Source organism: Calonectris borealis, unplaced genomic scaffold, assembly GCF_964195595.1.
Source record: "Calonectris borealis unplaced genomic scaffold, bCalBor7.hap1.2 HAP1_SCAFFOLD_58, whole genome shotgun sequence".
NCBI classification, from domain to species: domain Eukaryota; kingdom Metazoa; phylum Chordata; class Aves; order Procellariiformes; family Procellariidae; genus Calonectris; species Calonectris borealis.
Window position 1 is genome coordinate 625409 of NW_027441464.1, and position 25103 is coordinate 650511.

General features: G+C 49.8%; 1 long non-coding RNA gene across 1 annotated transcript; it reads right to left on the reverse strand.

Annotated features, from left to right (window-relative positions):
* Positions 1–12537: 12537 nt before the first annotated feature.
* Positions 12538–16231, reverse strand: LOC142076491 (uncharacterized). The gene is made up of 2 exons (XR_012671194.1): positions 15054–16231; positions 12538–15008 (listed from the first exon to the last, which is right to left on the reverse strand). It is a non-coding gene; the product is annotated as an uncharacterized LOC142076491 (long non-coding RNA).
* Positions 16232–25103: the final 8872 nt, after the last annotated feature.

A 25103-nucleotide genomic window follows, 5' to 3' on the forward strand; every position in this document is an offset into this window, starting at 1 on the left:
TGCTTCTGCTGGTGCCGTCGCGGCCGGCAGCTCTCGCCCCTCCCAGAGAAGAGGCAGTCAGCTGCGCGTGCACAGCGCTGGCTGCTCTGCAGAGCCGCGGCTGCTCTGCCCCGGGTCCTGCTCTCGGCCCCGCCTCTCCCCTTCCCTCCCCCTCCTCTCCCCCTCACCCTCCTCCCCTGTCCCCCCCTCGCCCGCCTGTGCCGGTCCGTCCCTCTGTCCTCCCTCCTCTGCTCCCTCTGTCCCTCTGTCCTGCTGCTCACCGCCATGTCCCTGCGCCCCTGCCCTGCCCCCTTCTCCCTGCCCCCTTCCTCACCAGGGGTTTCCTTCCGCCACTCCCCGCCCCCCGTCCTCCGGTCCCTCTGTCCGTCTGCCGCCCCTCCCCGGCCACCCCACCGCCCTGCCCACCCCCCTCTGCCGCTCTCTCCCTCTCCCCTCCTCCTCCCGGCTCCACCGGGGCTCCGGGACCGGGGCCGGGGCAGCCCCGGGGAGGGGCCATGGGGCCTGGGGGGGCGGGGCCGGGCCAGGGGCGGTGTCCCCCAGGGTCAGAGGGCGGGAAGGAGCGCCCCGGGGCATGCCGGGAGCTGTAGTGCTGGGCATGGGGCTGTTGTGTGGCAATGTTGGTTCCCGGGGCATGCCGGGAGCTGTAGTCATAGAATCATAGAATCATAGAATCATACAGATTGGAAAAGACCTCTAAGATCATCGAGTCCAACCGTCAACCCAACACCACCATGCCCACTACACCATGTCCCTAAGGGCCTCATCTACACGTCTTTTAAATACCTCCAGGGATGGTGACTCCACCACTTCCCTGGGCAGCCTGTTCCAAGGCCTGACCACTCTTTCAGTAAAGAAATTTTTCCTAATGTTCAATCTAAACCTCCCTTGGCGCAACTTGAGGCCATTTCCTCTTGTCCTATCGCTAGTTACTTGGCAGAAGAGACCAACGCCCACCTCGCTACAACCTCCTTTCAGGTAGTTGTAGAGCGCGATGAGGTCTCCCCTCAGCCTCCTCTTCTCCAGGCTAAACACCCCCAGTTCCCTCAGCCGCTCCCCATCAGACTTGTGCTCCAGGCCCTTCACCAGCTTCGTTGCCCTCCTCTGGACACGCTCCAGCACCTCCATGTCCTTCTTGTAGTGAGGGGCCCAAAACTGAACACAGGATTCGAGGTGCGGCCTCACCAGGGCCGAGTACAGGGGCACGATCACCTCCCTGCTCCTGCTGGCCACACCAGTTCTGATACAGGCCAGGATGCCGTTGGCCTTCTTGGCCACCTGGGCACACTGCCGGCTCGTGTTCAGCCGGCTGTCAACCAGCACCCCCATGGGGCATGGGGCTGCCGGGTGGCCATGTTGGTTCCCGGGGCATGCTGGGAGCTGTAGTCCTGGGCATGGGGCTGCCGGGCGGCCATGTTGTTCCCAGGGCATGCCGGGAGCTGTCGTTTCCCCACGCTCAGCTTCCCGGCAGCCATGTTGGCCTCGGGAGGCGCGGTCTCTGCTCCGGCTGCGTCTCGGCTGAGGTGAGGGCTGGGGCCGCGCGGGGGTGGTGGGGGAGAGCTCCAAACCGCCCGGTGCGAGGGGCTGCCGGTCAGCTGGAGCCGGGCCGGCCGGGGCAGCCCCGGGAGTGACCCGAGAGCTGGGGAGGGGAAGGAGACAGCCCCCCGGGCACAGGCACCGGGCAGCCCCACTGCCAGAGCCCCCCTGAGCCGCCCCAGCATCTTTAGTTACTACAGTAATAGGCGGTGTGTGTTTTCCTGTTAACTCTCACAGGGCTTTCACTGCAGCTGCCCTGTTCAGGACGGGGAATATTCAGCTGCCTGGGGAAATCGCCAGCCCGATTATTATTGTTCAAGCCTTGTTCCCTCGCTGAAAACTCTTCATTTTTGAATGTGTCCGTGCGCTGGCAAGATGGAGGCAGTGGCGATTGTTTCCTGCAGGGCGCAGCCTGATGAACCCCGGCTGCTGCCGTTCGGAGGCAGAGCTGCACACTTCTCCCGCCGGCGCTCGGCCAGTGGTTCCGCAGGTGCAGTCGGCCCGAGTGGGAGCAAAGCTGCTTCCCTGCGTATTTCCTTTCCACCTCTTCCCTTATCCCCTCCCCGCCCTGCCCCTCTGTGAGGCTGTTTTTGTGGTGCACCTTCACTGGTGAAACGAGCTGATAGATTAAGGGGGAAATGAAAGCGAGCGATACGCATGCGGTGGTGATCCTGCCCCAAGGCATGCTGTTTGTTGATCTGGGGAAACACGGCAGTGGCTCTGTCAGAGGACAAGGGTTTCAGTGCTATTTCTGTATTTGATACCCAGGGATTTCTTCCCTCTGCCTGTGTTTCTGTGCGGGCACGTGCATGAAGCAGAGGTGTTTCTCTGTGCCGTACCTGGGACTGGTGACGGCTGGGTGGGTGGGAAGATGTGCAACCACGAAGAAACTTCCTGCAGCTGCCCTGCCATGTGCTTCAGGATAACACAGCTCTTCTGGTCGTTTGCTGCCATGGAGAGCTGCCGAGTGCATGGGGAGGTGTTGGGCTCCTCCTCCCTGCGGTCGGCACTGGTCCTTACTGGGTAGCCTCCCCCAGCAGCCAGTGCTGTACGTCCCTGTCAGCTTTAGGCAGACCTCTGCAGCTGGAATGTGTGCCATGTTCCTCTGATTCGTCCATCCTCCACCTTGCATAGCAAGACGTTTAAGATACTGCAGTGTGCTCTTTTTATTGCTGCTAACGTTCAAAAACCTTGTTTTGGTCTGGTCAGCAAGGTATTTGGAAAACCTCACTGTTGCATTTTGAGAATAAAGTGGGTTCCCATCCTTCCCCCTACCCCCCAAACTGTGCAGGACCCAGACCTTTCCCCCTACCCCGCTGTGTGCAGCCTGGCTTCGTTCGTTTTGCTGCCTCAGACCCAGAATCTAGCAAACAGCTGAGATGTGTGCTGGGTGCTCCAGGCCAAAGAAGGTTTCAAATGGTCCCGGTTTACTTTACGCAGCCATGCAGCATGGTACATTTTGGAAGGAACACTGGGGTGATGGATCAGAAGTTACTGAAAATGAGATGATCCTGGTAGTGTTTTGTTCTCAGTGCCTGGTTTGGGAAAGAATATACTCAAATATTCTAAAACACAGATCTACTAGAGAAATACAAGTGCAAGGTAAATTCATAATTCCTAAATTCATGCTGCATTTGTTGCTAAATGTATGTTTTAATTTCATTCAAACTAGAACGTAAACCAAGATTGTACCTGCAAAAGAATTTGAATAGCTGTCTTTGTTTCCCAGAGTGAGCATACAAGCAGTTTGCAGGATCAGAACTTCAGCCTGCTCTGGGTGATTGATAAAACTTCAGGAGAGGAAAGAGAAACCCCACTTTTTTAAATACAGCTCTACTTCTCTTAATATTTCTTCGTGTTAGATTGTGTTGGCGGTCAGACACTAAGCACGTGATTGAACTGTTAAAAAATCAAGATATTTAAGGATTATTTACTGTATTAAATCCTCTTACAAGCAGTGCACTCTCTTGCCCTGTGAATAGTAGAATGGCATGACTGGTAATTTTCCTTTTCTTTCCTAGTAGAAGGATGCATTTAGGAAGGCAAAGGCAGGGTACGAGTGGTGCCCCACAACAAACCAACCTGTGAAAACCCAGACATCCTCTGCCACAAACAGGAAGAAGCTATGGGCCTTTGCTTCAGACTCTGCAAAAGATTGACCAAGCCCGAGGAAAGCGACAAAAAGTGAAGAAATGCCACAGCGTAACTTCGGGATGGCAGGTGAGGTTTCCGTCCTTGTTCCTCAGATGTAGCAGCCTCGTTTTGTTTGAGGATGCGGCGTTGGAATCGAACCGCAAGACCAGTTTTCTTTACTGCACGTGGTGCTGTAGTGCAAGTCCCTTTCATGTCCCAAATTAAGGTGCCAAGACTCTCGTTAAACCTCTGCATGAGAACCTAAAATTCCTTAGTGCTTTCAAGAGTCAAGTCCAGATCTGTGGCATATCCTAACCCATAACCATTTGGGGTCCAGATTGGATTGATTTTTAATGCAGGCTTATGCGCTCTTAGAGATTTCCCTTTTCTAGTCAAAAAGGAAAATGCTGATTGTGTGCATTCTTTTTCCCTTTCATAGAGTGTTGTACTGTGTTTAGTAATTTGCTGTTTGCAAAGATAATTTATGGGTGTCTATGAAGTTGGAGGTGTTAACGTTCTTGTGGATGAATGTACCAGTGGAGCTAGCTTTTTGCATTTAAATCAAGAGAAGCGTAATTTAATTTCACTTAAAATGTGCTCTTTTGCCCACAATACCTTGGAGGGGCGGATTCTATCCTTTTAAACATTAAAAAAAAAAAAAGAAATCAAATCTGTGAATAAATGTAGGTGGGGCGCCTGAACTGGTGAAAGGCAGAGAATCTCTCACTGGTATCCACAAATGGCAGAACTGTTGCAATCCTGACCTTGAAATACAGAGACGTTAATGTTAAATACTGGCAGCTTAAGAACAGTCAAGGTAGAAAAAATATTTTTTCCCCCCCCAGCCTTCTTTTTTTTTTTTTTTCTTTTTTGCGTGCTAAAGCTTATAATTTTCTGAATACTGATGTATTTGAAACTTTGTCATATCCTACCTCGTTTATGACAAGCGTGTGGCAGATAGGACTTTTCTGCTTAGAGAGATTGTGCGCTGGAGAGTGGGAAATGGTTTTCTGGAACAAGTGTGAAAGGATAAAACAGGATAAAAAGGCTTGTATGCCTTTTTACCAGTTGAGTGGTATGAAGATTCCTGGAATGAAATTCCTTCTGGCTATGAAGGAACTGTGAAATGTGACCAAAATAAAGTTCTAGAAGTCTCAACCCCCTTCATCCCGTTCTGCTGTCAGAGGAATAACTCTTATGCTCCTGAAGGTTTCTTGACTTAGCAGGAAGCACAAGTAGGAGGTCGTGGTCTATGTGGCTGCTGTCCCCCACCGCTCCTGCTGGGGTATCCAGCTGTAGAGCTTCTGAGTACAGGGAGATCTGGAATCGGCACCTGTCAAAGCAGAGGCCAGAGAACTTAAGAACTAATTAGAATCTAACCTAACCCACTGTTTTATCTGCAGAGCCATTCATTTCTGAAGAAGGCCCTCTTCTGTGCTACATGTGTTTTTTTTTTTAATTATTATTTATTTGTTTATTTCCTGCAGACTGAGTCAGTGAGCACAGTAATTCACAGGGTCTCACGCCAGTCCTCACGCCAGTGAAGGCTGGCTGTTTCATGGGTATAACAATAGCCCGTAACATAGCGACAGCTTCTGACAGAGACGTTAGCAGCATCTCGAGCATGGCAAGTCTGCCGTGCCAAACGGATTCCTGCTTTGTCAAGTATACACCAGTTTGTGGTAAATACGTTTTGTTGTATTCTCCTCCCGTCGACTTCATGTGATAGTTCAATTCAGCTCTGACTCTGCTATCCCGTAGAACCTCTTTTAAAACCCAGGCTGTGTGCTAACAGATGAACTAAAATGTAGCTGAGCAACCGTAGAAATGCCACTGACTGTCTTGCATCTTCAGGGAGATCGTTTCCTTAGGAGAGGGATTATATGATTCCAGAAGAAGTCCAGGAAACCTGTTTTACTTGTTGGTAGTTGTTAATCCTGTCTCGACTGCCTTTTACATATCACATTTCATTTTGGGAGGGGTAATACAGAGAGAGTAAGATCTTCCTTTCTTTTTCTTAAGTCCCACCCAGGCCATATCTCTCCTTTATTTTGGCATTCCAGCAGTAAGCACGCCACTTTGAAGTGTCTCACGTTGACCTGTCATGGTGTCAAGAACCTGAGGGGCGGCACCAGCACTGGGCTTCTGACCTGCAGACCCACGAGTGGTGTCCTTGCTCATCCGGCCGGGAAGTTGTGATTGAGCACGTTTTTCTCGTGACACGGCTCACGTGTGATATGTTAGGGCGTAAGGCAAAGCCAACGGCTGTTTGCAGCCCCGCTCGCCCCCTGCAGCTGCCCCGGCCCCGGCCCCTCCCCTGGGGCCTGTCCCGCAGCCCCAGGCCCCCCACGGCCTGTCCTGGCAGCAGCGAGCGGGGCCTCGGGCGCGCTCGATCCTCCGTTAACGCGGGTACCGCCAGCGCCAGCGCGGGGACGGAGCGGTGTCTGCAGGAGCTCCTGCAGCAGGAGGGGCTCCAGCCTGGGGCTGGCTGCGGTAATGACGGTTCTTTCCCTCTCCCAGAGGCCGCGCTGAGGGCTCGGTTGTCCGATCCTCCCCCGGGGATGTCGTTGGCTGCATCTGGCTCGGGCTGAAGGTGAAGAGATGGGAAAAAGGTGAAGCGGCTGGAGAAGGACAGGAAGGGGACCTGGCTGGAAGCTGCCCCCGGCTGCCGACAAGAGGCAGATGGCCTCTCCGGGTGAGGAAGGGTCCCTCTGAGTATTCCTCAGCAGACCAGATCGCCGACATGCACCGCGGGGGGCTTTTGCCTAACCAAAAGTACGGTTCGGCCAGGTAGTGTGTGTGTCTGTGTGCGTGCGTGGGGCTGTGTGTCCAGGAAGCCTCATGTTGTAAGAGCTGAGAGAGGCAGGACAGAAGTGTCTGAGCTGTAACATTCTCCTGGCAGCACGGAGAGCGGGAACTGCGGTGAGTCCTGGGCCCCTGGGGCCGTATCGCCCCTCTTCTGCGTCCGGGTCCCTCCTGTGCCCCTGCCCCCCCTTTCCCTCACTGGTGTCACCTTTTTGCTTCCCTGTGCCCCTCTTCTTCTGTCTGTTCTTGTATCCTGCTCCCTGTTCCTCCCTCTCCAGTTTCCAAGCCCCTCTCTTTCTCTGCCATTCTACCCGCCCCTTTGTTTTTTCTTGCTCCCCCTCTGTCCTGCTCCCTGCCCCTCTTTTTTTCTTCCTCTGTCTCTGTCCTGCAGCCCAGCGCTGTTTATTTTCGTTCTCTGCCTCTTTGTCCTGATCTGCACCCCTCTCTGTCTTTCACAATCTCTCTGGCCTCCTCCCTGTCCTGCCTTTTCTCTCTCTGCTTGTGTGTCCCACTCCCTGTCCCCGTCCTCCTCTTTCTCTCTCTCTCCCCTTCTCTTTCTCTCTCTCCCCCTCTGTCCTCTCGCCATCTCTGGGTTTTTTGTCATTCTGTACCCCACTGTCGCTGTCCTTCTTCCTGTCCATCTCTTCCTCTCGCTGTCCCTTTCTGCTGCTCCCGGACCCCCTTTCTTTTTCAGTCTTCCCCCATCTCTCCACAGGGCTCCTGACCCCTCTCTTTCTTTCTCCATCCCTCCATGAGGCTCAAAATCCCGGTCTTTCTCTCTCTGTCGTTATTCTTGTGTGTCGCTCTGTCCTGCTCCCTGTCCCACCGTTTCTTGCTATGTCCCTCTGTCCTGCTCCCTGACCCTGTTCCTTTTTCACTCCCCCTCTGTCCTGCTGCCCACACCCATTATTCCTCCACGTCTGCTGGCAGCAGCGCCATGAGGTCAGAGCGAGGGCCGCACGCAGGCAGGGCACGGTGGCCAGGAAGGGCTAAAGGTCCTTATGCAGCCCCTGTCGCCTGCAGCTTGCTGTCCCCTGCAGCCGTCGTCCTTGTGCAATGACTGTCGGGCAGTTTCTTCAGAACCCCTCGCTGTGGCGGTGGTATAGATCAACTGCCACGCTGGGCGGCGTGAATACCTCAGCTCACCCGAAAAGCTCGCGAAGTGGCTCCAGCAGCAGCCGGAGAGCTGAGGCTTTTGTGCCTCCCGGTGTGATACAGGGGATGCCCGCAGCGTGACGGAGGAGGAAGGACGAGCACTCTCCCCGTCGGCTAGGTAACTGTTTTGCTCACAGGTTGTCGTGGTTTATCCCTGGCCGGCAGCTCAGCACCACACAGCCGCTCGCTCACTCCCCTGTGGTGGGATGGGGGGAGAATCGGAAGGGTAAAAGTGGGAGAACTCGTGGGTTCGGATAAAGACAGATTAATAATTTAAAAAAAAAAAAAAAGGAAAAAAACCACCAACAAAGAGGGAGGAAAACACAACCAAGAAAACAAGTGATGCAAAAGAAGGCAATTGCTCACCACCAACTAACCGCTGCCCAGCCAGTCCCCGAGCAAGGCAGCCCCTGCCAGCCTCCAGCCCTAGTCTCACTGCTGAGCACGACGTCCTATGTCGTGAGAGATGCCTTTGGTCAGCCGGGGTCCGCTGTCCCGGCTGCGTCCCCTCCCATCTCCTTGTGCAGCCCCAGCCCGCTCGCTGGCGGGCAGGGCGAGGAGCAGAAAAGGCCCTGAGGCTGCGCAGGCGCTGCTCAGCAATAACTAACACATCCCCGTGTTACCAACACTGTGTCCAGCACAGATCCAAAACACAGCCCCGCCCAAGCTACTGTGAGGAAATTTATCCCAGCAAAAAGCAGTACACGGGTGCAGGAGTTCCAGGTTGGGAGTTACAAATTAGAGAACTTTGAGTTAGAAACCTCGTTAATTAAGTGGTGAACGAGTGAATGTAAGTGTTAGACGAGTCTGTACAAAGGGGATCGAGCCCTTGTTTGCTGTGTTTGTTTGTTTTCTTTCCTAATGAGCTCATAAGCTAAAGTTTAGTTACAGAGTGTGTTGTCCTGTAGGTGTGAGATCTGGCTGGGATGGGCGGAGGAGAGAGGCTCCCTCATGTGATGGGATGCAGTCAACACGGGATGCGCACTGCGCAACGCAGGAAGCACAGAACACTGCGCTGGCATTAAACAGTTGGAGTTAGGGAAGAAAAGATAGAGCTGGAGTTCTGCGGAAACTGCGTCTCTGGGCTCTGTCCCCAGGGTTCATCCTCTTTCTCCCTGCCCCCTAACAAGCGGCAGCCGTCCCACGTTGGAAAGAGAGAAGATGCCCTTGTGATCCTCATGGCAGTGGCCCAGGGAGACCTGCGGACAGAGGGTGGGACTGACTGCGGATGCCCCAGGCAGGGCACGGGGAATCCAGGGAAAGCCGCACGCTCCTGACCGAGGCACAGTGGCTTAGGGACCTCCTTGCTAAGCAGATGGCAACACCTCATTGCTGCTGATTGGAAACCCTGGCGCTGCTTCCCCACTAAACTGCTGACAGAGGAGTGAAGACCATCGCTGCTGAGCACCGGAAGGCAGGACCGAGCACAGGTGAAGGCCACGCAAAGAGTTGCCATGCCCAGTTCCCCAAGGCCACAAGAACTCATCATATGGTCACGTTTCGGGACTGATTTTGCTCCCTCTTAAAACTCCGCGGGCCTTCAGTAGGCTGTGCCAGTACTTCATGCTGTCTGGAATCTTACATACTGGAGAGAACCGCCCCCCCAGTTTCCGCTGGGGTCGGAACGTTGGTCCGTTGGAGCCCACGGCCACCAGTGCCAGCAGGACGGAGCTGTGCTGGCACGGAGCGGCGCTGGGAGGAGGCAGGGTCTGGCCGAGCAGCGCTGCCCCGGCACCGGCACCCCGCTTCCCCGCCTCGCTCGCACCGGCTGGGCCGCGACCTCGGCATCGGCGAGCACCGCACACCGTGAGGGTCCTCCTGGCCCGGGCGGGATGGGCCAGGCCAACTGCTGCTGCGGCTCCAGGTGGGCTCCCCCACAGCTCGGGGACACGCGGGCACAGCCGGGCCCCGCAGCAGCGGCGCTGCTCATGCCCGCCGCGCTCTGCTCTGCAGGGAGGCTCTCACCGACGCTGAGCCGGTGCTGAGCGCCGGCGTGCGGCTGACCCGGGGCCGCAAGAGGAGCGAGAGGCGCCTTCTCCTCCTCCAGGAGGAGCTGGTGATCACCAGGCTGCAGTAAGACCCTGAGACCCCAGCTGCCTTTCCCCTGTCCCTGGGATCCCAGGGACACCCCGGCACCAGCCCCAGGCCCCGGGACCTTGGTGCTGGATGCACCAATGTCCATCCCAACGGCAGGTGGGGGACAGGGGACCCAGGGGGACCCCAAGGAGGCCACCTCCAGCTCACTGCCTGCCTCTCCTCTCTGCAGACGTGGCACCACCGTGCACCCACAGCTCCGCTGGCCCTGGACCAGCTGTGGGCGCTGAGCAGCGGGACGGAGGTGGCGGGGGAGGAAGAAGAGGAGGAGGAGGAAGGCAGCGGCGAGGACAGGACCTCCCTCATCCCCATCTGCCCCACTGGTTCCTGCCTTGCCACTTTCCGGTGAGTCGTGGTGCCACGTCCCACGGCGGTGCTGGCCCCCGTCCTCTCTGGGGTCTGGCAGCTGCGGTCAGGGCTGGCGAGGGGCGGGAGAGGTTCCCAACCAAGCCCACGCCATCCTGTGAATGGCCTCTGCCCTCCGAGCAGAGCCTGGGCAGGGAGCGGGCAGCCAGCAGGGAGGGAGGGAGGGGGCCGGGCTGGCCGGGCGGGGGCTGAGGGGTGGGCGTGCAGGCAGCTGGAACGAGGGGATGGGGGGAACGAGGGGATGGGGGGCGTTTCTACGTCCTGCATCCCCTGGTCACCTTTTGGTCACCAGAAGGGAAGGCCGAAAGGAAGAGCAGAGGGAGCCAGGGCTTTGGCAGCGCCTCTGTCCTGCCCCACGGGGCTTCGTCCTACCCCTGTGTCCTTCCCCACGGGGCAGGGCTGTGCAGGCGCCCGCCTCTGCCCACAGCGGGGCCTGACGGTGTTTTCCAAGAGGTCTGGACGCTGCCGAGGCACCAGGGCAGGCGGGGTCCAGCTGCAGCTGCAGCAGGGCGCTCTTTGGACAGCCCCTGGCATTTAATTTCATTTCATTCCTGCATTTAATTTAATTTAATTTAATTAATTTAATTCCATTCCATTCCATTCTGTTCTGTTCTTTCACTCTTTTGCTTCATTATATCATTTCATTTCACTCTTTCATTTGATTTCATTTCATTGCTTCATTTTATTCTTTTATCATTTCATTTCATTTATTTCAGTATTTCATTCCTTCATTGCATTCTTTCATTTCATTCTTTCACTTTCTTTCATTCTTTCACTTAATTTCATTCATTCATTTCATTTCAATCTATCGTTTAATTTAATTTCATTCTTTCATTTCATTCTTTCTTTTCATTTCATTCTTTCATTTCATTTCATTCATTTTTTCATTCACTTCATTCTATCATTTAATTTCATTCTTTCATTTCATTCTTTCATTTATTTTCTTTCTTTCCTTTCATTTAGTTTCATTTCATTTAGTTTCATTTCATTTAGTTTCATTTCATTTAGTTTCATTATTTCAGTGTTTCCTTCTTTCATTCTTTTCATTATTACAGTATTTCTTGCATTGCATTATTTCATTCATTCATTTCAATTAATTCTTTCGTCTTTCTTTTCATTCTGTCATTTCATCTCAGTTCATTTAATTTAATTTCATTTCTTTCGTTTCATTTTCATTTCCTTTCATTCTTTTGTTTCATTTCATTTTGTTTCATTTCATCATTTCGTTTCATTTCATTTCATTTCATTCCTTCATTTCATTCTTTCATTTTGTTTTTTGTTTCAGTCTCTCATTCTTTCATTGTTGCAATATTTCATTTAATTATTTCATTCTTTCATTCTTTCATTTTATTTCATTATTTCATTTAATTTCATTTTGTTTCATTTCGTTCTTTCATTTCATTTGTGTCATTTAATTTCACTCCTTCATTTCAATCTTTCATTTCATTTCAACTTATCATTTCCTAGAATTATAGAATCAGAGCATAGTTTGGAATATTGGATTGGAAGTGACCTTTAAGGGTTATCTAGTCCAACCCCCCTGCCGTGGGCAGGGACATCTTCAACCAGATCAGGTTGCTCAGAGCCCTGTCCAGCCTGACCTTGAATGTTTCCAGGGATGGGGCATCTACCACCTCTCTGGGCAACCTGTGCCAGTGTTTCACCACCCTCATCTCATCATCTCATCTCATCTCATCATCTCATCATCTCATCTCATCTCATCTCATCATCTCCTCATCATCTCATCTCATCTCATCTCATCTCATCTCATCTCATCTCATCTCATCGCATCTTTCATTTCTCATTTCATTTCATATTTCATTTCATTTCATTATTTCATTTCATTTCATTTCTCATTTCATTTCATTTCTCATTTCTCATTTCATTTCATTTCTCATTTCATTTCTCATTTCATTTCATATTTAATTTCATTTCTCATTTCATTTCTCATTTCATTTCATTTCTCATTTCATTTCATATTTCATTTCATATTTCATTTCATTTCCCATTTCATTTCATTTCTCATTTCATTTCTCATTTCATTTTGTATTTCATATTTCATATTTGATATTTCATTTCTCATTTCATTTCTCATTTCTCATTTCATTTCTCATTTCTTATTTCATTTAACTTCATTTCATATTTCATTTCATTTCATATTTTGTTCCATTTCATTATTTAATTTCTTTCATTTCTTTCATTGTTTCAGTATTTTTTTCTTTCATTTCATTATTTCATTCCTTCCTTTCATTTCATTATTTCATTCCTTCCTTTCATTCTTTCATTCATGCATTTCTTTCATTTCATTCTTTCCTTACATTTAATTTCAGTTTTCCTTCATTTCATTCTTTCATTTCATTTCATTTATTCATTTCATTTCCTTCATTCATGTAATTTCATTTAATCTGATTTCATTTAATTTAATCTCATTTCATTTCTTCTTTTCACGTCTTTCTTTTCTTTCATTTCATTCTTTCATTTCATTTCAGTTTCATTTCATTTCATCCTTTCATTTCATTCTTTCATTCTTTCATTTAATTATTTCAGTATTTCATTCTTTCATTTAATTTTATTTCATATTTACATTTAATTTCATTTAATTCCATTTCTTCTTTCATCTCATCTCATCTCATTTAATTTCATTTCATTATTTCATCTAATTTTATTACATTGTTTCATTTCATTTTATTATTTCATTTAATTTCATGATTTCATTTCATTTCATGGCATTTCATTCATTTCATTTAATTTGATTTTGTTTCATTTCACTCTTTCAATTAATTCCTTTGTTATTTCTTTATTTCATTATTTCATTATTTTGTTATTTCATTGTTTCATTATTAATTATTTACTGTTATTATTTAATTCTTTCATTTAATTTCATTTCATTTAATCTCATTTCATTCGTTCATTTCATTTCATTTCTGATTTCATTTCGTTATTTCGTTACTTCATGGCGTTATTTCATTATTTTGTTATTTCATTGTTTCATTTCATACTTTCTTTTCATTCTTTCATTTAATTGCATTTTTTCATTTCATTTCAATCTATTATTTAATTTTATTCTTTCATTTTTAACTTAATTTCATTCATTTCATTATTGCATTATTTCATTCTTTCATTTCTTTTCATTTCATAATTTTATTTCATATAATTTCATGATTTTCATTTCATGATTTTAATTTCCTTTCATGATTTTATTTTATAATTTCAATTCATTTTTCTTTCATTTCGTTATGTCATTACTTCATTTCATTATTTCATTTTTTCACTTTTTCATTTTATTTCATTATTTCATTTAGTTTCATCATTTCATTTCATCATTTCAGCCTTTCATTTTGTTCTTTCATTTTATTTCATTCATTTCATTTCATTCTTTCATTTGATTATTTAATTTCATTTCATTATTTCTTGTCATTCTTTCATTCTTTCGTTATTGTCATTTCAGTCTTTCATTTCATCATTTCATGAAAGAATGAATGAAAGAAATTAAATTACGTGAAAGAATGAAATTAAGTTAAAAATTGAAATGAAAATAAAAAAATGAAATGAAAAGTGAAATGAAAGAATAAAATTAAAGGAATGGAAAGAATGAAATCAAATGAAATGACAGAAATGACAGAAAGAATGAAATGAAAGAATGAAGTGAAATGAAAAGTAGGAATAAAAAACTGAACTGAACTCAAATGAAACGATGAAATGAAAAATGAAATAATGGCAAGAAATAATGAAATAATGAAATTATTAAAGAATAAATATTGACAATAAATAAATAAAAATAAGTAAGAAATAAATTCATTAATTTCTTTAATTTCATGCTTTCATTCCATTCTTTCATTTCATTTCAATCTATCGTTTAATTTCATTCTTTCATTACATTTCTTTCTTTCTTTTCATTTCACTTCATTCTTTCATTCCTTCATTCTTTCATTCTTTCACTTCGTTCTATCATTTCATTACATTCTTTCATTTAATTTAATTTTTCTTTAATTTTTCTCGCATTTCATTTAATTTCTTTCCATTGTTTCATTTCATTACAGTTAATTTTATTTAATTTCATTTCATTATTTCAGTATTTTTTCTTTCATTATTTAATTCTTCATTATTTCATTCATTCATTTCCTTTCATTTCATTCTTTCCTTACATTTCATTTCATTCTTCTTTCATTTCATTCATTTCATTTATTCAGTTCCTTTCATTCTTTCATGTAATTTCATTCCTTTTTGTTTAATTTCATTCCTTTTTGTTTAATTTCATTCTTTCATTTCATTTTTCTTCCATTTAATTTTATTTCATTCTTTGATTTCATTTCATTACTTCATTTAATTTTATTAGTTCATTTAATTTCATTTGATTTTATTTCATCATTTCATTTCATTCTTTCAGTTCGTTATTTCATTTCGTTATTTCATTTCATTTCATGTCATTTAATTACATTCTTTAATTTTATTTCATTTTTCTTTTATTTCATTTCATTTCATTCTTTCAAATAATTCTTTCGTTTTTCATTATTTCATTTCATTATTTCATTATTTCGTTATTTCCTTTTTTTTTTCATTATTTCATTATTCATTTCATATCATTTCATTCTTTCATTTCATTTCATATTTTCTTTTCATTCTTTCATTTAATTTCATTCTTTTGATTAATTTCTTTTTTTCATTTAATTTACATCTAACATTGAATTTCATTTTTTTCATTTCATTCTTTTTATTTCATTTTTTCATTTATTTTCATTTCATCTCATTATTTTCATTTCATGATTTTAGTTTCATGTCATAATTTCATTTGATCATTTCATTTCAGTTCATTATTTCCTTATTTCATTCCATTATTTCATTTCATTCTTTCATTTCATTTTTCTTGTCATTCTTTCATTCTTTCCTTCTTTCATTATTTCTTGTCATTCTTTCATTCTTTCCTTCTTTCATTATTTCTTGTCATTCTTTCATTCTTTCTTTCTTACATTATTTCTTGTCATTCTTTCATTCTTTCATTTCATCATTTCGTGAATGAAGAATGAAGTGAAATAAATTAAATGAAAGAATGAAATTAAAAAATGAAAGGATATGAAAAAATGAAATGAAAAAATTTAATGAATGAAGTAAAAGGAATGGAAAGAATGAAATGAAATAAAATGAAATGAAATGAAAGAATGAAATAATTAACGAATGAAATGATGACAAGAAATAAATAAGAAATAAGTAAGAAATAAATTCCTTCATTTCTTTCATTTCATGCTTTCGTTCTATTCTTTCATTTCATTTCCACCTATAATTTCATTTCATTCTTTCATTTTATTCTTTCATTCCATTTCCCTATTTCATTTTTTCATTTCATTTCATTATTTCATTTCTTTTCATAATTTCATTCTTTCATTCTTTCATTTTATTCTTTCATTGCATTATTTAATTCTTTTGTTTCATTTCATAATTTCATTGTTTCATTTCAGTTTTTCATTTCATTCTTTCATGTGTTTCATTTCATTTCATTCTTTCATTTCATTTCTTTTCATTTCATTTCATTCGTTCATTTCATGCTTTCATTTCATTTCGTTCATCCATTTCATGATTTCATTTATCCTTCCCCTCCCCAGACGCAGGGCACGACAGGCCATCTTCGTGGTGCGCGAGCAGCAGGCAGTGACCCAGCCGAAAGGGACCGGAGGAGCCCTGACAAGTGGTCGTGCTCCAGGCTGCAGAGGAAGGCAAAAAACCCCCGGGGACCAGTGCCGATCTGCCCCGGGGGGAAATTCCTTCCTGACCCCCAAGCTGGCGATCGGCTCTTCCCTAAGCGTGCGAGCGAGACCCGCCTCCTCGTCCCACAGGCTGCTTGTGCCGCCCAGGAGATGCCCAACCCCTGTTCCCCCTCAGCCTGGAGCCAACTCAGGGGCTTCCGAGAGTGGCAAAACGCCCGCAGCCCGATCGACCTCGCGGGCAAGAACCCTTCCCACGCCTGGCAGGACACCAGTGGGTGCCCCAAAGCACTGGGGCCCCTTGCAGCATCTCTGCAAAGCCAGTGCTGTTCCTCTTCTCTCAGGCCGTGGCAGAGACCAACCCCGCAGCCCAGAGACCGCCCCTACGAGCCGTCCCCTCTCTGTGCCAGACCCAACGTCCGTGAGGCCACGCAGCAAGGAGGGCCAGGGACTTGATCTGGCTGGACACAAACCCTTCCCCGGGGGTGCAGGGGGGTGAGTTCGGCAGCCGCAGCCCCAGTGTAACCAGAGCCACGGGCTGGGACGGACGGTGCCAATAGACCGTCATGGACATAGCACAGGCTTTGAAAAACATGTGAGGGGAGGTGACACCGCTGTGATGGACACGTTGGTCATTTTCAGACCTAGAACATTTGGATCCGTGCCCAAAGCACAGCGAGGCAAACGACGACTCTTCCAAACTGTAAAAAGTGTCCATTGCTGCTATCGCCATCACATCCCCTTTTCCCACTGAAACCGAGCTGCGCAGTTGGCCGTGTTTATGCGGGATACAAAATGCGCTTCAGCCGCAGGGTAAAACTTTCAGAGCTCATTTGTGACTTAACCTTTCTGAGAGTTACTTGCCTACCTCAGTTGGTGGGAAGATGTTCAGATCTTATCTAAAACCCTGGCAAATCTCTTTTTCCTTTAGCATTTAGTATTTTGAGTACTGAAAGAGTGAGGCAGGTACTATTCTTGTCATTTTGTACATTAGTGCCAAAATTGGTATGTACGTTCAGAGTACGTAAATAAGGGCGTTTGTACCATACACATTTGGTTATGGTGACGCCAGAGGTGAAAGGAAGGGGTTCAGTTCCCCCTGCATGAACTTTGCAGAGACATTGAGAGCATGCATACAGCCTTTTCTGGCTCAAGGGTGCCATGAATCCAGAATATGACGTGGACAAGGAAACCTAGATTTCTGGAACAATGGTTTTCTGCAATCTAAATTTAAAAGACCTGTTTAATGAACTTCAGTGTTTTGTTCATTTGATGACATCAAAGCGTGAAGGGTGGAGCCTGAGAGATGTGTTAATGAGGCTTTCACCCATCAGTCGCCTACTGGAGTCCAGCTCCACGCAGTCACGACAGCAGATCCAGCCCTCCACCGGCCGCTGCGCAACGGACGCGCGGTGTGGGTGGGCTCTGAACGTGAAGCTGGTGGCGTCAGCCTCGTCGTTTTCAGAAGGGGTGTCTGCCTCCGAGGGAGGAAAATAACCACAGCTGGCAGTAACTGAGCTTCCACTGTGGAAGTTTCCTTGGAGAAAGCGCCAAATCAGCCCAGACACTGAAAAAGCTACAAGAGACAGAACACTGGTGGGTCAGCGTGATGCAGTTCATGGCACTGCTGTCTGTGGGGATGTGCTTTTCTCTCCAGGCGTGTGAATAAAGGTCGCTGAGTTTTTAAATGAATTCTGCAGGCATTTAGGGAAGAGGAAGGTTGTGGCTGATAATGCTGATATGGGCAAGGAGGTGGCTGGCCAGGTGGCCATCCGACAGCAAAAGGCAACTGCCTGTCTTTAAAGAGTCCCTGTAAGACAGCTGCAAAGAAGCACTGAAGATTTTGCTTTTTATACGCCCACCTAAAACCACCTGGGAATGTCGGTGTCAGGAAATCACTGAGGACGCTGTTCAGATAAAAAGAAGTCCTTTTTTTTTTTAATTAATAAAAGTAACTATGAAAAACAATCTTCTAGCACACACACGGTAATTAGTTTGGAAAACTGGCGCAATGAGTGCAGAAAGCTGCCAGACTACGTCTGTTCAGTTAAAGAATCTCAACGTTTTGATGCAAGCCGAGCGTGACAAGACAGGCCCTTGCACGTGTCCAAACGTGGATCTGATGGATCAGCAGGGCAGAGCGAGGCTAGAGGCGAACTCCCCTGCCATGAGTGCCCCCTGCCTTTAAGTAGCAAAGCTTTCAAACCACAGGGGATTTACGAGCTCAAACCTATGCTTTGAGCTATGCTTGAAAATGAACTGGTAGCCAGTGCATTTTAAGACCACGCTTTCCTCTCTGCAAACGCTGCGTGAGGCAAATGAATGCTGACATAGCACGTCCTGAAACAATTAGCTATAGCTGTACTAATGGCATTCCCTTACTGGGGGGAACATCGTACAGGAATGCAATCCCGTAAACTGGGCCCCCCCGTTTAAGAAGGATGTTAAGGTACTTCAGTGTTTCCAGAGGAGGGCAACAAGCTGGTGGCAGGGCTGGAAGGCATGTCCTCTGAGGAGCGGCTGAGGACTCTGGGTTTGTCTCGTTTGGAGAGAAGGAGGCCGAGGGGCGACCTCGTTGCTGTCTGCAGCTTCCTGAGGAGGGGACGTGGAGAGGGAGGTGCTGATCTCTTCTCCCTGGGATCCAGGGACAGGACGCCTGGGAATGGTTCAAAGCTGCGCCAGGGGCGCTTCAGACTTGACACGAGGAAGCATTTCTTTACCGAGGATGTGTTGAAACCCTGGAACAGGCCTCCTGGATTTGTTTCCCAGGTTTTAATTCTTTCCTCAGGAGTAAAGACAGTCTCAAACACTTGCTGCATGTCAGCCCACGCAGGGTTATAAACACGGAAGATGCCTCATACAGTTTGTACCCCCTTCTCTGACTCATCCCGCAGTCTGGGCTGGCTGGAGCGGGGCTGGAGCCAGGCTGGGAAGCGCGACGCCTGCCTTCCATGCTGCCTTCCCTCTGCCCAGGACATCGGCTGCTTCACGAGGAAGAAGCTGCGGTTCTTTGCGCAAGACCTGCACTGGGTTGGCCACACTGGCACGAACTGGGGGCAGCCGGGGCCGATGGCAGCCCTGACTCCCCCACACCACTGGGAACAGCCACCGCCAGGCTCCCCAAGCCCCTCCAGACCCCGGGGGCTGCCTCTCCCCACCCAGCCCAGCATGCTCTCTCCTTGCAGAATGCCACCTGCTTCGGCCTGGGATGCTGCTCCTTCTTCCTCATCCCCAACGTCATCTTCGCCGTCAGGCTCACCAAGCACTTCCACCCCATCCACAACCGGCTTGTGTCAGCGGTGGGCATGGGCCGGGTGTGCTGCCCACAGCAGGGGAGATGCGGGCTCCTCCTCGACCCCCCGATGTTTTCTCCTTCTCCCTCCGCAGCTCTGCAGGGTCGGAGGAGACCTCTCCCTTCCACATCTCCCGCGTCACGGCACTCAAGCTCCAGGCAGGGGTCTGCTGGGTGCAGCGGCACGCCCTGCGCCCCAGGAGCTCCCGTCAAGCTCGAGCCTGAGGCTTGCAGGGCTCCGGGTCCCTCCGACATCTCTTCCTTGGCCTCCATTGGGGTCTGAGCATCCGTCGGGGACACTCCCAGAGCGCGGCTGAGCCCGGGGCACAGGGGAAGGCTCCCTGCAGCTCTCGCTAACCGCCGGCGTAGCCCTTGCACTCACAGACCCGCAGGGAAGGACGCCCGCCCACTGCCCCACGATGCTTCTCCACACCCGGCACGGCCCCACCAGCGCTCCCCAGGAAGGGCCACATAGAATCATAGAATCATTAAGGTTGGAAAAGACCTCTAAGATCATCGAGCACAACCGTCAACCCAACACCACCATACCCACTAAACCACGTCCAAGCGCCTCATCTACACGTCTTTTAAATACTTCCAGGGATGGTGACTCCACCACTTCCCTGGGCAGCCTGTTCAAGGCCTGACCACTCTTTCAGTAAAGAAATTTCTCCTAATGTCCAACATCATGAACGTCACAGAGCTTCGCTTCCCCAACAGCAAGACCAAGCCTGACCTCTGGCCCAGACCAGAGAGGGGGGAGGACAAAAACAACCCAAAAGTGCCCCAGGGCCCCCTCCCATCTCCACCATAGTGGAAGATGGGGCAGCGCGCACACGTCAGCATCGCAGGGCCAGCGGTGCTGGTCCCATCCCTTCCCCTTGGACACGGAAATCACCTCCCAAAAAAAACCATCGTTGAGATGGGAAACCACAGTGGGGATGCGAAATCAGCATAGAGGACAGGACATCAGCACACGATGGGAAACCACTGAGATGGGAAGTTGCTGTGGTGTGAAAAATGAAACCAGCGCAAGGCTGGCTGAAGCAGGCGCTGTCATAATGATCGCCATGGGGACGGACCCCCCCCGGAACGCCGATTGCCCCAAACAAACCCCACACTGACCGACCGCCACGGCAGGTACAGCAGCTCCTCCTGGTGCTCCTGCCCTCTGGGTAACCCCCCAACCCATGCTACCCACCAATATCTCACCCCATCACCTCTCTTCGCTTCCCCTAACAGAGAGGTTCCCTCTCTGGCTCCCGATGGCGTCGGAGGTGCCCGGCGTCAGCTTCACCACCCTGGCCATGCTGCCACCGGTCACTGCTGGCGTGCTGCCCCCTGTCCCAGGGCTGCCGGTGTCCTGTGAGCCTGCCCAGCTCCACACCGTCACCTACCAGCTGGCCCAGGACACCGCCTTGCAGGGGGTGCCAGGGCCCCGGGGGGCCCCGGGGCAGGTGGTGCAGCTCCCCGGTGTGGTGCCGCTTACCCCCGTGGCTGCTCCCTGTCCCCCTGCCTATGGCTGGGGACAGCAGGTGGTGACGGGGACGCTGGTGCCCCGCCAGCTGATAGCTCAGCATTGGGTGCAGGGCCTCCCTGTGGTCCACACCCTGCCCGGCAGCACCAAGCAGCCGTTGGAGGCCTCTGACAATGACGTGGTGGTCATCGAGGACAGTGTTCCTGCCGCCAGCCCCCACTGGCCTGCCCCAGCTCTGCCACGCAGCAGAACCGAGACAAAGCCCAAAGGTGAGGTTTGGCGGATGGCAGAGCCCACAGGCGGGTGTCCCGTGCCTAAGAAAGGTTGCGTTGCCCCGGGGTTGGGCTGGCTTTGATTGCTTTTTCAGCAGGGGTGACCATCCCGGAGGCCCCGGAGAAGCCCCTGGACCTGCCCGACCTGGGGCCAGATGCCTTTGCCGAGGCCTTTCCTGAGCTGGCAGGGGACAACCTGCAGTTTCAGGACGATCAGTCTTTCACCGTGGACATCACCGACACGCTCACCTGGCTCGACACCATGGACAGCAAGGACACCGTCCTTGACGTTCCCGAAGTTCCCATCAGCCCCTGCTTGATCGCCCTCCTCAACAAGTTCCCCGACCTCTCAGAGTACGTGGCAGAGGGCAGCTGCCCCAAGGAGCCAGCGGCAGTGGCGGGGCTGGGGGACAGTGAGGACGCCACCCCTGATGAGCCCAACAGCTGCACCTTGACCGCCCTCCTCAACGAGCTCTCCAAGTGCGTGGCAGAGGGCAGCTGCCCCAAGGAGCAAGCGGCAGCCGCAGGGCTGGGGGACAGCGAGGACACCATCCCTGATGAGCCCAACAGCTGCACCTTGACCGCCCTCCTCAACGAGCTCTCCAAGTACGTGGCAGAGGGCAGCTGCCCCAAGGAGCCAGCGTCAGTGGCGGGGCTGGGGCACAGCGAGGACACCACCCCTGATGAGCCCAACAGCTGCACCTTGACCGCCCTCCTCAACGAGCTCTCCAAGTACATGGCAGAGGGCAGCTGCCCCAAGGAGCCAGCGTCAGTGGCGGGGCTGGGGGACAGCGAGGATGCCACCCCTGATGAGCCCAACAGCTGCACCTTGACCGCCCTCCTCAATGAGCTCTCCAAGTGCGTGGCAGAGGGCAGCTGCCCCAAGGAGCCAGCGTCAGTGGCGGGGCTGGGGGACAGCGAGGACACCATCCCTGATGTCCTCGACATCTCCGACAGTCTCACCAGCACCGCCTTCCCCAACCAGCCCCCCGACTTCTCAGAGTACGAGGCAGAGGGCGAATGCCCCATGGGCCGAGTGGCGGCAGCGATGCTGGGGGACGCCGACCCCCTCTCAGGGGTGGCGACTTCCCCTTTGCTGGACCTCAAGGGGAAGCAGGGCGGGGTGGCAGCGGTCCTCCCCACCGGGCTGACGGAGCGTCCCGTGGAGACTTCTGAGGAGAGTCCCTTGGGGAGTCCCTTGAAGGGTTGCCCAGAGAGTCCTCCGGAGGATCCCCTGAAGGGTCCCTTGGAGAGTCCTCTGCTGAGCCCCGTGGCTGCCCCCCAGCGCCATCCGCCCCACATGGCCCAACTGGCGGAGGAGGCGCTGCGGAGGCAGCCCCGGGTGGTTTTGACCTGCTTGCCGCTGTCGCTGGGCATCGTCTCCCGCCGGGTGGTGCCCAGATCGGGTGAGGCGGGCGGCCAGCAGGCCAAGCGCCCCGCGCCAGCCGGCACCCCCAAGACACAAGAGACCTCCCCGTGGGACAACACGCCACCCAAGAAGAGGAAGAAGATGGTGGTGTGCCGGGTGGTAAAACACTCAAAAACCCTGCGGGAGGGGAAGCCGGGTGGGGACCGTGCGGTGGCAGGCAGCAGCAGGCAGCAAGCAGGCAGCAGCAAGCGCAGGGCATCTGACGGCAACAACGTGCCCACCAAGCGAGCCAGAACCCTGAGGGACGCCAGGGGTCAAAGTGCTCCACGCCCCCCTGACCGCTGTTGATAGGCTGATAGAGAAGGCGTGGAGCACGGATCCCTGCAACATGCGACCTGCCCCAGCCTTCGCCCATCTCTCTATTTCTTTCTTAAGTCATTAAAGGTTTGATGTTCGTTTCACAGCGCCTCTGCCTGCGGTCATTCGTGCAGCGGGAGGTGGGGGCGTTAACGCAGCCCCTGCCGCATGCGTAGATCTGACCCTCCACCTCTTCACCCCAGTATGAGGAACCCCCCATGATTCCAGATGGAGACATTTAATCAGACCCTTAATTCCTGGACTCGGGGTTAACGAACTAGAAGGAGCTCTTAACAATCTATCCGCTACCATGGAAGCCACAGGCAATCGCACAGTAGGTGCCACTTCAGCCTTGCAACAGGGAAGTTCTTCTTGAGCTTTGATAGTAGGACAAATCGTCTCGTACTTGATACGCTTACCCTGCAACAAGGAGGTGTCTGAGCATCGATTCACACCACCTGCGGCACCGATGTTAACAATCTCGGCAAATCGAACACAACGTCCGTGCCATTTCCAAACATTTACAAACGATACATCAAATCGCAATACCTCCCGGTGGAGTTTCACTTTCTGACCTGTTTAGTTGGGTACCATCTGTAAATTTGCAAAACACAGTAACAAAAACTCTTATCAGTGTAATATTCTTTAGCCCATTAAGAAGTTTTGTTTGGATTGTGATTAAGCTTTGCTTTGCCATATGTCCTAGAAGCAAACGATCAAACATACCGATAGGGATTAATCTCGCATTTGCCTCCCGCTTGGGAAAGCCCTCCTCCTCCTCCACCACCTCTCCGTTCACCGCCCAGCCATTTCGCACGTGGAGAGGCAAGAGAGGCTCGCGCTCTCACTCTGCAGGGCTGTTACCCCAACCGCTGGATCACGCCGTTACCCACCCCATAAGGGGTGGAGTGTGGCGAGACGCTCCTGGCCTCAGGTATGGCAGGGGACAGTGGAAAGCGCTTACATAGCGTGCTTGCGCTGCTCACACAGCGGCACGGACCCACTCGCACACAGGAACCTGTGACCAATTGCATGTAACTCCCTGCGGATCGCCAGCCCTTCTGAGACACGTCCAGCTTTGTACGTAAAGGACGTGTCTACGTCAACCTGTCAGTCTTACCACGGAACAGAGAAGGCGCGATCCCATAAATAAGGCGCCCCAACACTGACTCGGGGTAGCTCTCGTTGGCTGGTCCAGGGGTGCTGCCCAGCGAAGGAGGTGTCCTTACGTCATGACGGAGAACACGACAGGTCGACAATTTCCCCAACTTGCTCATCAGCGGGTAAGATTAATCCTTAACGGTGCTGTACCTTGCCTACACGGCAAGTGAGATTCCCCCTTCTCTCTTTTGCTCATGCTTAGCTTGCTCCGCTCAGGCTTCATTATATTGATTGTCAACTTATGTTATTATAATGAGGTTGATCAGACTTGGTCTGTAGGCCGTTGCTGTTTTCTCGTCCGATACCCAAAAACCCTTGCTGTGTGACAGGCATTCACCTCTGATGGAAGTCTTAAGCAATAGCCCGCGTTTGGCAAAGAAAGCTGGCGAGAAAGGCACCAGGATGCACACAAAGAGAAAGCCCGACAGAAGTTTTCCCTGCCGATCTAAAAAATTGAAGGCATAAAAAGACTCAAAAACCACAGCGGCCTTTTCCATCACCCCAATTTACAGCAGAGCAAGCAGCTTTTATTTTAACAGTGTTGAAGAAATCCCTAATAAGGTCTCCTTCAGAACACTGCTTCGGGGTTCAGGAGGGTCAGGTAGACCAGATTAAATGCTCAGAGCTACCAACACAGAACAGGGAAATGAAGAAAGTATTGTACAAAGCAGTATTTGTACAAGGAAGAAAAAAATTCAGCTTTTTCATGATTATAACAACTGTGATGTTTACTTCAGAAAAAGATGGGACTGCGGGAAAATACCCTGCCTAGGTTGAAGGCAGAGCATGACCAGTTCATGAATGACCAGCGATTACTCTGTCCAGAGAGGGCAGGAGAGACGTCCCAGGATTAGGGTGAATTTTACTTCTGAGGAAACAGCAGCAACAGCCTGGCAGCGTGAAGGCTACAGACGACTACCGAGAAGACTGCAGTGCCAGGCTTTTTGTGGGACCATTATCCTGCAATGGGCTTTGCCTTGGCAAAGCAACGGTAAACCAAACAGTGCCACTTGAGCCCTCGAACTACAACAGCACCATCCCAAGGGGCCCAAGTCTGTAAGACTCGGATAGACTTAGCTGAGAAAATGAGTCCAAATGAAACGTATCTCCAGGAGATAAAACTGTTGGCAGGAGCTGGGACTCAGGACCACTCAGGCACACGACCTGCAGTCCAGAAGTACCCCTGAAAAGACCTCGACGGCACTTGAGATGTAAACGCTGCCAAGTCATCTCTTATTTGCATCACATACACAGGAGCCAATTTAGCAAATTGAGCCTTACTTCTACTGAAACCTTCCTTACAGACAGCTCATTTTCTGTGTTCGTAAACTGTAGTTAAGACCTGTGCTAGCACAAAGGCTCGAACCCTGCCTACGGCAAAGAAACCGTTTAG